This window comes from Leuciscus leuciscus (genome assembly GCF_965113295.1).
Source record: "Leuciscus leuciscus genome assembly, chromosome: 15".
Classification (NCBI taxonomy): domain Eukaryota; kingdom Metazoa; phylum Chordata; class Actinopteri; order Cypriniformes; family Leuciscidae; genus Leuciscus; species Leuciscus leuciscus.
In genome coordinates, this window is record NC_138739.1 from 19,969,306 (window position 1) to 19,981,481 (window position 12,176).

General features: G+C 43.8%; 1 protein-coding gene and 1 long non-coding RNA gene across 2 annotated transcripts in view; both read left to right on the forward strand.

The window, feature by feature from the left end:
• LOC309475678 (uncharacterized protein) overlaps window positions 1-7,231 on the forward strand; it is a 33,311-nt gene extending 26,080 nt beyond the window's left edge. The window contains exon 2 of the transcript XR_014197752.1: window positions 6,231-7,231. The gene's annotated coding sequence lies outside the window, so the exon portion shown is untranslated. The remainder of the gene's footprint in view (window positions 1-6,230) is intronic.
• The window catches only part of LOC309475731, an 82,420-nt gene that overhangs the window by 40,823 nt on the left and 29,421 nt on the right, over window positions 1-12,176 (forward strand). The gene's annotated exons all lie outside the window — the stretch shown is intronic.

Consider the following 12,176-nt stretch of genomic DNA (forward strand, 5'->3'; position numbering starts at 1 on the left):
GCTTTACAGCAGATACTTCCTGGTGCCCAAAAAAGACGGGGGTCTCAGACCCATACTAGATCTGCGGCAGCTGAACAGAGCGCTTATGAAGCGCCAGTTCAGGATGCTCACAACCAGAAAAATCCTCGCGCACGTCCGCCAGGGGGACTGGTTTGTGTCAATAGATCTAAAGGACGCGTATTTTCAAATACAGATAGCGTCACGTCACAGGCGATTTTTGAGATTCGCCTTCGAGGGCCAGGCATATCAGTACACAGTCCTGCCTTTCGGCTTGTCCCTGGCACCCCGTACATTTACGAAGTGCATGGACGCAGCGCTCGCACCCCTCAGATTACGGGGCATACGAGTGCTGAACTATCTGGACGACTGGCTGATTCTAGCCCAATCTCACTCAGAGCTCGTAGAGCACAGGACCATTTTACTCGATCACCTCGAGAATCTCGGTCTCGCAGTGAACTGGGAAAAGAGCTCGCTTTTCCCCAGACAGATTATATCTTTTCTGGGAATAGAGCTGAACTCGCTGCTAATGACAGCACGCCTGTCATCTCAGCGCACACTGGACATTCGGCGCGCAGCCGGCTCGTTCCGCTGTGGCGCGATAGTCCCTCTCAAAGCCTTTCAAAGGATGCTCGGTCTGATGGCCTCAGCATCTTCAGTTCTCCAGTTGGGCCTTCTGCGCATGCGCCCACTGCAGTTCTGGCTCAGAAAGAGAGTACCACGCACAGCGTGGGCCTCCGGTCGGCTTCGCGTCAAGGTCAATCAAGCATGCATTGCAGCTTTGAAACCTTGGGAGGCAAAAGACTGGTACCAATCAGGTGTAAGCCTGGGGACTTCCTCGAGAGTGATGGTGGTGTCCACGGACGCATCCACCTCGGGATGGGGAGCGCCGCTCGAGGGCAGACCGCTTTTTGGCCAATGGTCAAAGCAGGAGAAGCTCTTACATATCAACTGCCTCGAAATGTTGGCAGTGAGCAAAGCGCTCACGCGCTTTTGTCCCCTCATAAAGGGACACCACGTGCTAATACGTTCAGACAACGTCTCAGTGGTGTCCTACATAAATCGCCAGGGCGGCCTCAGGTCCCTGACTCTGTACAGGCTAACCAGGCGCCTCCTGATATGGGCCCGCAGCAACCTGCTCTCGCTGAGAGCAGCGCACGTGCCAGGGCTCCTAAATATAGGACCAGACAGACTGTCCAGGAACCAGGTTCCGACAGGAGAATGGTCTTTGCACCCACAGACAGTCCAGCTGCTGTGGAAGAAATTCGGCAGAGCGGAAATAGACCTGTTCGCGTCTCAAGAAAACGCTCACTGTCCAGAATTTTTCTCGAAGAGCAAGGACGCGCTGACCCACGAGTGGCCTCGCCGTCCTCTCTTCGCTTTTCCCCCCGTCTCCCTCCTGATTCAGGTGGTAGAACGGGTCAGGGAAGAAGGATGCTCAGTGCTGCTTGTAGCCCCACTTTGGATGAGCCAACCTTGGTTCCCAATTGTGATGCAGTTAGCGAGCACCGCCCCGTGGCCAGTGCCTCTGAGGAGGGATCTCCTCTCTCAAGCCAACGGCTCGATTTGGCATCCTCACCCAGAGCTGTGGTCCCTCCATGTGTGGGCCATCAACGGGTACCCGCTGACCTCCCACAGGGAGTGTTAAACACTATCACACAGGCCAGAGCTCCGTCTACGCGACGTCTCTATGCCTCAAAATGGTCAGTGTTCTCTAGCTGGTGCACAGCTCGTGGTGTGTCACCCCTGCATTGCGGTGTGACGGAGGTTCTCTCCTTCCTACAGGAGCTGTTGGATAAGGGCAGGTCCCCTTCCACGCTCAAAGTCTATGTAGCGGCCATAGCAATGTTCTCTTCGACCACGCTCGGCCAGTCTATTGGAAGGAACGATTTAGTCATTCGCTTCCTTCGAGGAGCTAAGAGACTGAATCCTCCCAGACCTCCCACAGTCCCTATATGGGACCTTTCTACGGTACTGGAAGCCATGAAAGGTCATCCATTTGAGCCCTTGCAGGAGATTGATCTTAAACACCTGTCTTTCAAGACGGCGTTTCTTCTGGCTCTCGCTTCAGTGAAGCGCATAGGGGACTTACACGCGCTCTCAGTAAGCGCGACGTGCATGGAATTTGGGCCGAATGACTCTAAAGTTATACTCAAACCTAAGCACGGTTATGTTCCTAAATCCCGTTCAGAGCACAGGTCATTTCCCTGTCTGCCCTGCCGGTCACTGAAGGAAATATGGACGAAAGCTCCCTTTGCCCAGTCAGGGCGTTAAGAGCTTATGTGTCTCGCTCGTCTGTTTTCAGACAGACGGAGCAGCTCTTTGTTTCGTTCAGCGGGCATTCTAAGGGACTAGCCGCTTCGAAACAGACCCTATCCAGATGGGTAGTGGACGCAATAGCGCTAGCTTACACAACCAAGGGCATGCAGTGCCCGCTGGGTGTCAAAGCGCACTCCACGAGAAGCATGGCTTCATCGTGGGCATGGTCAAGTGGGATTGCCTTGCAAGATATTTGTATGGCGGCAGGCTGGGCCTCTCCGTCTACATTTATAAGGTTTTACAACCTAGAGGTTCCCGCACTACAGGCCAGACTACTGTCGGTCTAGTATGGCCAAAATCTCATAACTGGCGCTGTCAGTTATGCAGCTATTGAGTATTGCAATCCTTGCTCTATGCTGCTATAAGGAAGATAGTGGCTAACCCCCCTCTCTTCCAGGATTCCCTGTGAGTCCCCTGGGTGATTATGTACTGTATGAACTCCGGGCTATCGCCTTTGAGTCTATGGTATCAGATCCCAGCACGCACGGCGTTTTACAGTAGGTTCCCCTAGCGTATTCTACGCAGTACGAGAGTATCTCTCGTAAGAGAACGTACTCGGTTACTTACGTAACCTCGGTTCTCTCTAGAGAGAGGAACGAGTACTGCGTATCCTGCCGTGCCTGCACGCGCTCTGGTTGCTTCGACTATGAAAAACCAGAGAAATAATGCCTGCGAGCGGTATTTATAGACCTAAGCCACGCCCGTCTCGGCGGGACGTGACGCAGAGGGCGCGAAGCGCCCTCATTGGGTCTGACGTCACTCTAGGTCTCGCTCGATAGGCTTAAGCAGTTGCCAGCAGACCAGCCAATAGGCGCGCGAGCTGCCTCACCTATGTCTGTATGCTGCCGCAACGCGTTTTACATTAATACAAAATTAAAGGATAATTTTTTTGGCTTCAGTATTCTCGTGGAAAAGGATTTTCCCCTAGCGTATTCTACGCAGTACTCGTTCCTCTCTCTAGAGAGAACCGAGGTTACGTTAGTAACCGAGTACGTTTTCAGATCTTTCCACAGATTCTCGATTGGATTCAGGTCTGGACTTGGCCATTCTAACACCTGGATATGTTTATTTGTGAACCATTCCATTGTAGATTTTGCTTTATGTTTTGGATCATTGTCTTGTTGGAAGACAAATTTCTGTCCCAGTCTCAGGTCTTTTGCAGACTCCATCAGGTTTTCTTCCAGAATGGTCCTGTATTTGGCTCCATCCATCTTCCCATCAATTTTACCCATCTTCCCTGTCCCTGCTGAAGAAAAGCAGGCCCAAACCATGATGCTGCCACCACCATGTTTGACAGTGGGGATGGTGTGTTCAGGGTGATGACATAACGTTTTGCATTGTTGCCAAAAAGTTCGATTTTGGTTTCATCTGACCAGAGCACCTTCTTCCTCATGTTTGGTGTGTCTCCCAGGTGGCTTGTGGCAAACTTTAAACGACACTTTTTATGGATATCTTTAAGAAATGGCTTTCTTCTTGCCACTCTTCCATAAAGGCCAGATTTGTGCAGTATACTACTGTTTGCTGTCCTATAGACAGATTCTCCAACCTCAGCTGTAGATCTCTGCAGTTCATCCAGAGTGATCATGGGTCTCTTGGCTGCATCTCTGATCAGTCTTCTCCTTGTATGAGCTGAAAGTTTAGAGAGACGGCCGGGTCTTGGTAGATTTGCAGTGGTCTGATACTCCTTCCATTTCAATATTATCGCTTGCACAGTGCTCCTTGGGATGTTTAAAGCTTGGGAAATCTTTCTGTATCCAAATCCAGCTTTAAACTTCTCCACAACAGTATCTCGGACCTGCCTGGTGTGTTCCTTGTTCTTCATGATGCTCTCTGTGCTTTAAACGGACCTCTGAGACTATCACAGAGCAGGTGCATTTTTACGGAGACTTGATTACACACAGGTGGATTCTATTTATCATCATTAGTCATTTAGGTCAACATTGGATCATTCAGAGATCCTCACTGAACTTCTGGAGAGAGTTTGCTGCACTGAAAGTAAAGGGGCCGAATAATTTTGCACGCCTAATTTTTCAGTTTTTTATTTGTTAAAAAAGTTTGAAAAAAATAAAATTTCGTTCCACTTCATGATTGTGTCCCACTTGTTGTTGATTCTTCACAAAAAATTACAGTTTTATATCTTTATGTTTGTAGCCTGAAATGTGGCAAAAGGTCGAAAAGTTCAAGGGGGCCGAATACTTTCGCAAGGCACTGTATATATATATATATATATATGGATATGGATATATATATATATATATATGATGTATATATGTATGTCGGTAACCAAACAGTTGATGGACCCCTTTGACTTTGGTTACTGACATTTTTCAGCAGAAAAAAGAAATTCAGACACATTTGTGTCTTTTACTTTCATTTTGTATTTGGTTCATTTTTATCATTAAAATGTTAAATGTTTGCCGGTTCCCGCCTCCTTCTTCCCGTAACAACATACGTCGTTACATTGGTGCCGAAACCCAGGAAGAAGGAGGAACTCCACACAGGAAGTGAGTTGCCGGTGAGTTGCCGGGGGGATGGAAGAGCTCGCTGCCGGCCGCCTGGGTGTTGGCTGCCGTCCGTGAGGGAGCGGAGGAGTCGCCGCCGTTTGCCGTGGGCCGGAGCCTGCTGTCGTCCGCCATGATAGGGAGGAGCAGGGAACGGGGGACTACTGCCGTCTGCCCGTATCCGGAGGAGCCGTCGCCGTCCAACAGGCGGCGGAGGAGCTTCGTGCCGTCCACCGAGGGCTATCCAGCGTCACCGCCAGGCACCGCGGAGTAGATCACCCAGCTGGTGCAGGGCCAGATGGCAGCGCATGTGGGAACCGGACCAAGAATTATTTTTTTTTCTCTCCCCTCTCTCGTCTCTGTCGCTCCTCATGCTTCAGTCTCCTTTTCTCTCGCCTCGTCTGTCCATACCCCCAGGTACCGCAGCCGCCGTGTTCAGTATCCCTGGAGGAGGGGAAGGGGGGGGGGGGGTAGAGCGCAGTCTCATGGGTATCCCCCGGCCTGCGAGGGGCGATGGGGGTATGTGGCGAGCAGGACGAGGCCAAAAGCCGTGAGAGAGCGGCATGAGGCCGGTGGCGTGATTACTCTGATGAGCGACACCTGCGAGACGCACCGGTCTCGAATCTCTCACGGAGGAGCGGAAGCATAAAGGAGGAGCGTCGACAGTGAAGAGGGAGAGAGGAACAGGCCTGTGTTTTAGTTGATGTTTTGTCTCTGTTTTGTGTGGCCAGCAGTTGTCTGTGAGGGACTGCTGGCTTTTACTTTCATTTTGTATTTGGTTCATTTTTATCATTAAAATGTTAAATGTTTGCCGGTTCCCGCCTCCTTCTTCCCGTAACAACATACGTCTTTACACTAAACATACCAAGTTATCTCTGCTAAACCTGATTAGTGAAATGAATCTTTCAGCTAAATAGTACATATAACTAATGTTGTTTAGTAATGATAGCAGGTTTTTACTAAACATAAAAGAATAAGTAATGATCACTCGTACGTTTAATTAGAAACAAAATCTGGGTTTACACAGTGTTTTAATTGTTTAGTTATCTTCTAATTCAATACTTTTACATCATAGACATACTTAATCTCTGATATCTTCATTCATCTCTTTGTTCTGTTTTTTTTTTATTTCTTTGTATGGAAACACTCTACGTGGGACCGTTTTTGTGCACTCACATATTCAAACTTGTGCATTCCTAGCTTTAAAAACAATATTTGAAAGAGTATTATTATAATGAATTAGCCTATTCAAGTTCCATGGGCGTATAATTAATTTATAAACTATTATATTTTTGTATAGAAATTGTCTACTTTTTGCTATTACTTCAAAGTCATTTTTGTCTTTTCCCTTCACATTTTTGTCTTTGATTTTTTTTTTTTCTTAAAATTAAACCTATTTATCTTTCATTTTAGACCTGATGGCAGAGAAAGCGGAGAGTAAACGACTGAATTAAGTGGAGAAGAAACATCATCATGTCAAAACTGGACAAATCTTTAAGTTGCTCACCGAAAAGAAGAACCTGTCCTCAGTGTGGAAAGAGTTTCCCAGACAAAAAAAGTCTCAAACATCACATGAGTGCTCATACTGGAGAGAAGCTGCACACATGCGATCGGTGTGGGAAGAGTTTCACACACAAATATCACCTTAATTATCACATGAAAATCCACTCAGGAGAGAGGCCACACACATGTGATCAGTGTGGGAAGAGTTTCACACACAAACTAACCCTTATTAATCACACGAAAATCCACACTGGAGATAAGCCACACACATGTGATCTGTGTGGGAACAGTTTCAGACAAAAAGCAACCCTTATTGGACACATGCAAATCCACACTGGAGAGAAGCCACACACATGTGATCTGTGTGGGAACAGTTTCACCCGAAAATCAACCCTTACTAAACACATGAGAATCCACACTGGAGAGAAGCCGTACACATGTGATCTGTGTGGGAACAGTTTCACCCGAAAAGCAACCCTTACTAAACACATGAAAATCCACACTGGAGAGAAGCCGTACACATGTGATCTGTGTGGGAACAGTTTCAAACATGCAAACACATTTAAATTACATCTGCATTCTCATTCCAGAGAAAAAACATTTAACTGTGATCAATGCGATAAAAACTTTTTTGGGGCAGATTCCTTAAAGAGGCACCTGATCTTTCATTCAAAGGGGAAGCCTCACGTGTGTTCTTTGTGTGGAAAGAGTTTTTCAGAGCTTAGTCTTTTAAATTTACACCAGAAAAGACACAGTGGTGTGAAGAATTACATGTGCTTTGATTGTGGGAAGACCTTTGTTACAGCTAATCAATTGACAGCGCACCAAAGAATTCACACTGGAGAAAAACCTTACAAGTGTTCACACTGTGACAAGAGATTCAGTGAGTCAGGATCTCTGAGAAAACATGAGAGGATCCACACTGGAGAGAAGCCACACACATGCGATCAGTGTGGGAAGAGTTTCACATTAAAAGGAAGCCTTAATAATCACATGAAGATCCACACTGGAGAGAAGCCACACACATGTGATCAGTGTGGGAAGAGTTTCACATTAAAAGGAAGCCTTAATAATCACATGAAAATCCACACTGGAGAGAAGCTGCACACATGTCATCAGTGTGGAAAGAGTTTCAAACTAAAAGTAAACCTTAAGAGACACATGAAAATCCACTCAGGAGAGAGGCCACACACATGTGATCAGTGTGGGAAGAGTCATACACAAACTAACCCTTATTAATCACACGAAAATCCACACTGGAGAGAAGCCACACACATGTGATCTGTGTGGGAACAGTTTCAGACAAAAAGCAACCCTTATTGGACACATGCAAATCCACACTGGAGAGAAGCCACACACATGTGATCTGTGTGGGAACAGTTTCACCCGAAAAGCAAACCTTACTATACACATGAAAATCCACACTGGAGAGAAGCCGTACACATGTGATCAGTGCAGTAAGAGTTTCATACATGCAAACTCACTTAAATTACATCTGCGTTCTCATTCCAGAGAAAAAACATTTAACTGTGATCAGTGCGGTAAAAACTTTTTTTCGACAGATTCCTTAAAGAAGCACCTAAAAGTTCATTCAAAGGAGAAGCCTCACGTGTGTTCTTTGTGTGGAAAGAGTTTTTCAGAGCTTAGTGTTTTAAATTTACACCAGAAAAGACACAGTGGTGTGAAGAATTACATGTGCTTTGATTGTGGAAAGACTTTTATTACAAAAGGTGAAGTGAAAATGCACCAAAGAATTCACACTGGAGAAAAACCTTACAAGTGTTCACACTGTGACAAGAGATTCAGTGAGTCAGGAAATCTGAAAAAACATAAGAGGATCCACATTGGAGAGAAGCCGCATCAAGAGAAGCCTGATCAATGAACAAATCGCTTTTGATCCACCTGAATGTTATACACAGGAGAAGCCTCACATGTGTTTTCTGTGTCCAAAGAGTTTTTCATGGGTACTTTAAAAATATGGCATTGAACAATAAATATATCTTTCAAAGTTGTCACAGTGAACAAAAGTCATGGTTACAAAAGACGAAGCAAATATGCAAGTAAAACTCTGTTTTGACAATGAAATATATGCATTGGTGAAGCTGGGCAGACTGGTGACACAGGGACTAGATGGTCAGCGATGGTGTCTGTGAAGTGAAGTGAAGTGCTGTAGACGTGACGATCCAGGTGAAGGCGAAATCCAAGGGGAATGGGAACACAGACAAGAACAGGATCACACACGGGAGACATCAAACAACGATCTGACAATGAGAGGAGAGTGCAGTGAGGTTTTAAGGGTGCGTGAATGAGCTGCAGCTGGAGTGATGAATGAGATCAGCTGGAGCGCTAATCAGTCGGGATGAGCGGTAACGCCCACTCACACACACCCATACACGCATACCAACAGAAACACGAGACAAGAAGGAAACAATGAATTTATGAAACGTGACACATTATGCTTTTATATGTTTTATTCGTAAATCATTTTGCTCAATTAAATCATTATGCTTTATTATTTTTGTATTGTTGAATTAAAGGTCCCATATTGTACACCTTTCTGAAGTTTTATTTTAGGTTTTGATGTCCTTAAGAATATATATTTGGTATAACTACCAAAAACCATCTCAATATATATTTTACAGCTCCTTTCTCAGGAGCTCTGCCAAGAACAGGACGATTTTGGCCTGTCTACTTAATATTCATGACTCATGAGCCTCTCTTCTGATTGGCCTGTTGTTTTCTGAGTGACCCACCATTGGTGGAGGTAGTGACTTAAGGCAGTAGTTCTCACATCACATTTATACGGAAGTCACAACAGCTTGTGAAAAGACAGCTACTTTATGCAGGATGTGTCCATTTGTCTGTGGATTGATGATTGATTGATTGATTGATTGATTGATTGATTGATTGATTGATTGATTGATTGATTGATTGATTGATTGATTGATTGATTGATTGACTGATGTTGGACGAGAAGGCCTGGCTCACAGTCTCCGAAATCATCCCAAAGATGTTATATCTGTCACGGGGACACAGGAAAATAGGTAGATCCAAATGCAGTATGGCAATAGGTGTTTATTAAAGTGTAATCCATCTCGTAGTCATCCAGGCAAGGTTCAAAGTCCATGTTAGCAATCCAAAATACAAATACAAATAAACAAAACAAGAAACAGGCAAGAACGCAGACCAGAAGTGTAGTGACAATTAACAATGACTCCATGACAAGGACTAAAACAGACAGGTTATTTATACACAGAAACTAAACAATGTAATGGGAAACATGTGCGTGCAATGATGCGTGATGAGAACAGACAAAGGATTGTGGGAAATGCAGTTCCAGAATGAATGTGACAGTAAGGGAGAGAGACCTCTAGTGGACACCCGGGGAAACACAAACCAGACACTGTGACAATATCAGGTTGAGGTCAGGACTCTGTGCAGGTCAGTCAAGTTCCTCCACACCAAATTTGCTCATCCATGTCTTTATGGACATTGCTTTGTGCACTGGTGCGTGGTCATGTTGGAAAAGAAAAGGGGCCATCCCCAAACTGTTCCCACAATGTTGGGAGCATGAAATTGTCCAAAATGTCTCATCATGTTGAAACATTAGGAGTTCCTTTCACTGGAACTAAGGGACCAAGTCCAACCCCTGAAAAACAACCCCACACCATAATCCCCCTCATTTCGTAGCACTCATTGCATTGCACTTGGTGATGTAAGGCTTGGGCGCAGCTGCTCGGCCATGGAAACCCATTCCATGATGCTCTTTATGAACTGTTCTTGAGCTAATCTGAAGGCCCCACAAAGCTATTGACTCTGCAGAAAGTGTTTGAGATTCCCATGTAAAGTCTGTATTGCAGTGTCTCAGTCAGAAACTGGGTTAAATCAGGTTAAATCAAGTCAAAGGGTCTGTGAAAAGTACCTAACAAGCTCAGAGAGAAGATGTGTATAGGTAGTTAATAAGATAGAACTAAAAACATGTTCATTAAATGATGGATGGCACAAGGACACTGCGCAGAGAATCATGTTACCTCAGATATTTTTTTTTTTAAATGGGTGTGGCCAAAGTTTTTCCCACCACTAAAGAGATGTCTCCGCGAATGATGATTCTAACAGTAGCGAGATCTGGAGGCGGAGCAAAGAAGAAAACGATAGCTGATTGGCTACCTAGTGATAAGCAAAGGTATAAGATCTGAAGTTCGACCATTGCAAGTCAGATGGCCAGCTGGCATCTCACTTTGTTGCTTGTCAATAAAGTTAATTCTTCTGAGACCTGGAACTTCGACTCTTGAGAGATTTTCTTTGAGACCTGATCTGAAGACTTTGAATTTGCCACAACATACAGTAATTTGGTGACTTCTGCGCACTGTGCACCTCAACATGCCCTGACCCCGCTCTGTGATTTTACGTGGCTTACCACTTCGTGGCTGAGTTTCTGTTGTTCCCAATTGTGTGAGGAGAGGAAAACATAGCTACACCCCGAACTAAAATAAATGATTTGAAACTGGTTGAGTGATGTGATGTGAGTACAGATCTGTTTTTGTTTGAAGACCTGTGAAAAGTTTTATGAGGATGCTAATTTATAACACTGTTAACTGTTAAAATGTATTTTATTAATATGCACGTCATTGTTCTGTGTCAGAGAAGCGGATGCATTTCATTCTATAACGTGTTACTTTGTTAAATACAAAATGAAATTATTTTTAAGTGACTATTTTATTACAATGCATGTAAGAGACGTGTTCAGATATTTGGCTTACATCAATTAATAAACTCGCATTGATAAGAACTATTCTTTTTATGTCTTCTTTTTAAAACAGTAACATAAGCCACAAGGAATCATGAGAAACCTCAAGAAACTCAATTATTGTTTTGGATATTGAGTTTTTCGAGGCTGGATGCACTGGGGTTGAGGGCCACATCTTTGTCACCTTTTTAACTCTTGATGAGTTTGCATTACGATTCATTTCAGTAGTTCCTGTTTTCATCTCATTCATTGTGCCGATGTTCATATTTGATCACATTTAAAGCTCATTTTATTGGTGTCAACAGCTGAGACAAACTTCACCAACACCGTAAATCGATTAATATCACTTTGTTATAGTCTGATAAACAATGTAAAAACAACCCAAAACTAAAAACCAGTGAACAAATATTCAGGTAAATGATAAGCTAAATGAAGTTGAACTAAACTGGAGTGTTATTTCTTGTTAACAAATGTGTACATTTATTTCTGAATTTGTATATTCCTATTTTTTATGCTTACATTTTTTTTTTTCATTCACTCTCAGAAAAAAAGGTACAAAAGCTGTCACTGGGACAAAACCCTTCAAAAGGGTTCTAATATGTACCATTTAGGTACTAATATGTACACTTTTGGTACCAATATTTACCTTTGAGGGACTAATATGCACTCTTTAGGTACAAAGGTACCACCATAGTGACAGCTTTTGTACCTTTTTTTTCCGAGAGTGTTGGGTTACATTAATTGTGGTATATTTTTTTTTATATTCATTCCAAGATTAAAAATAAAAACGGATCTACAGGTCTAGTGTAGCCTACATGCAACGAAAACTCAGTCCAAACATGCATAAAACACCTTTTTAGAAACCAATTACAAATGTTTATTTGAATGTCTCATCTACTAAATGCAATCTACAAACCATCAAATACCAACCCTTTAGAATGAAGCATATGATGGTTTTGTATAATTCATGTTTTATTAATTTGTACAGTGTTTTGCGATAGTTTTTTTCTTAATCAGGAGACATTTTTTTCTTAAAAAAGGATGTCGTTTTAACGACATAACATCTCGTTATTACGAGAAAAAGATGTCGTTTTAACGACATAAGATCT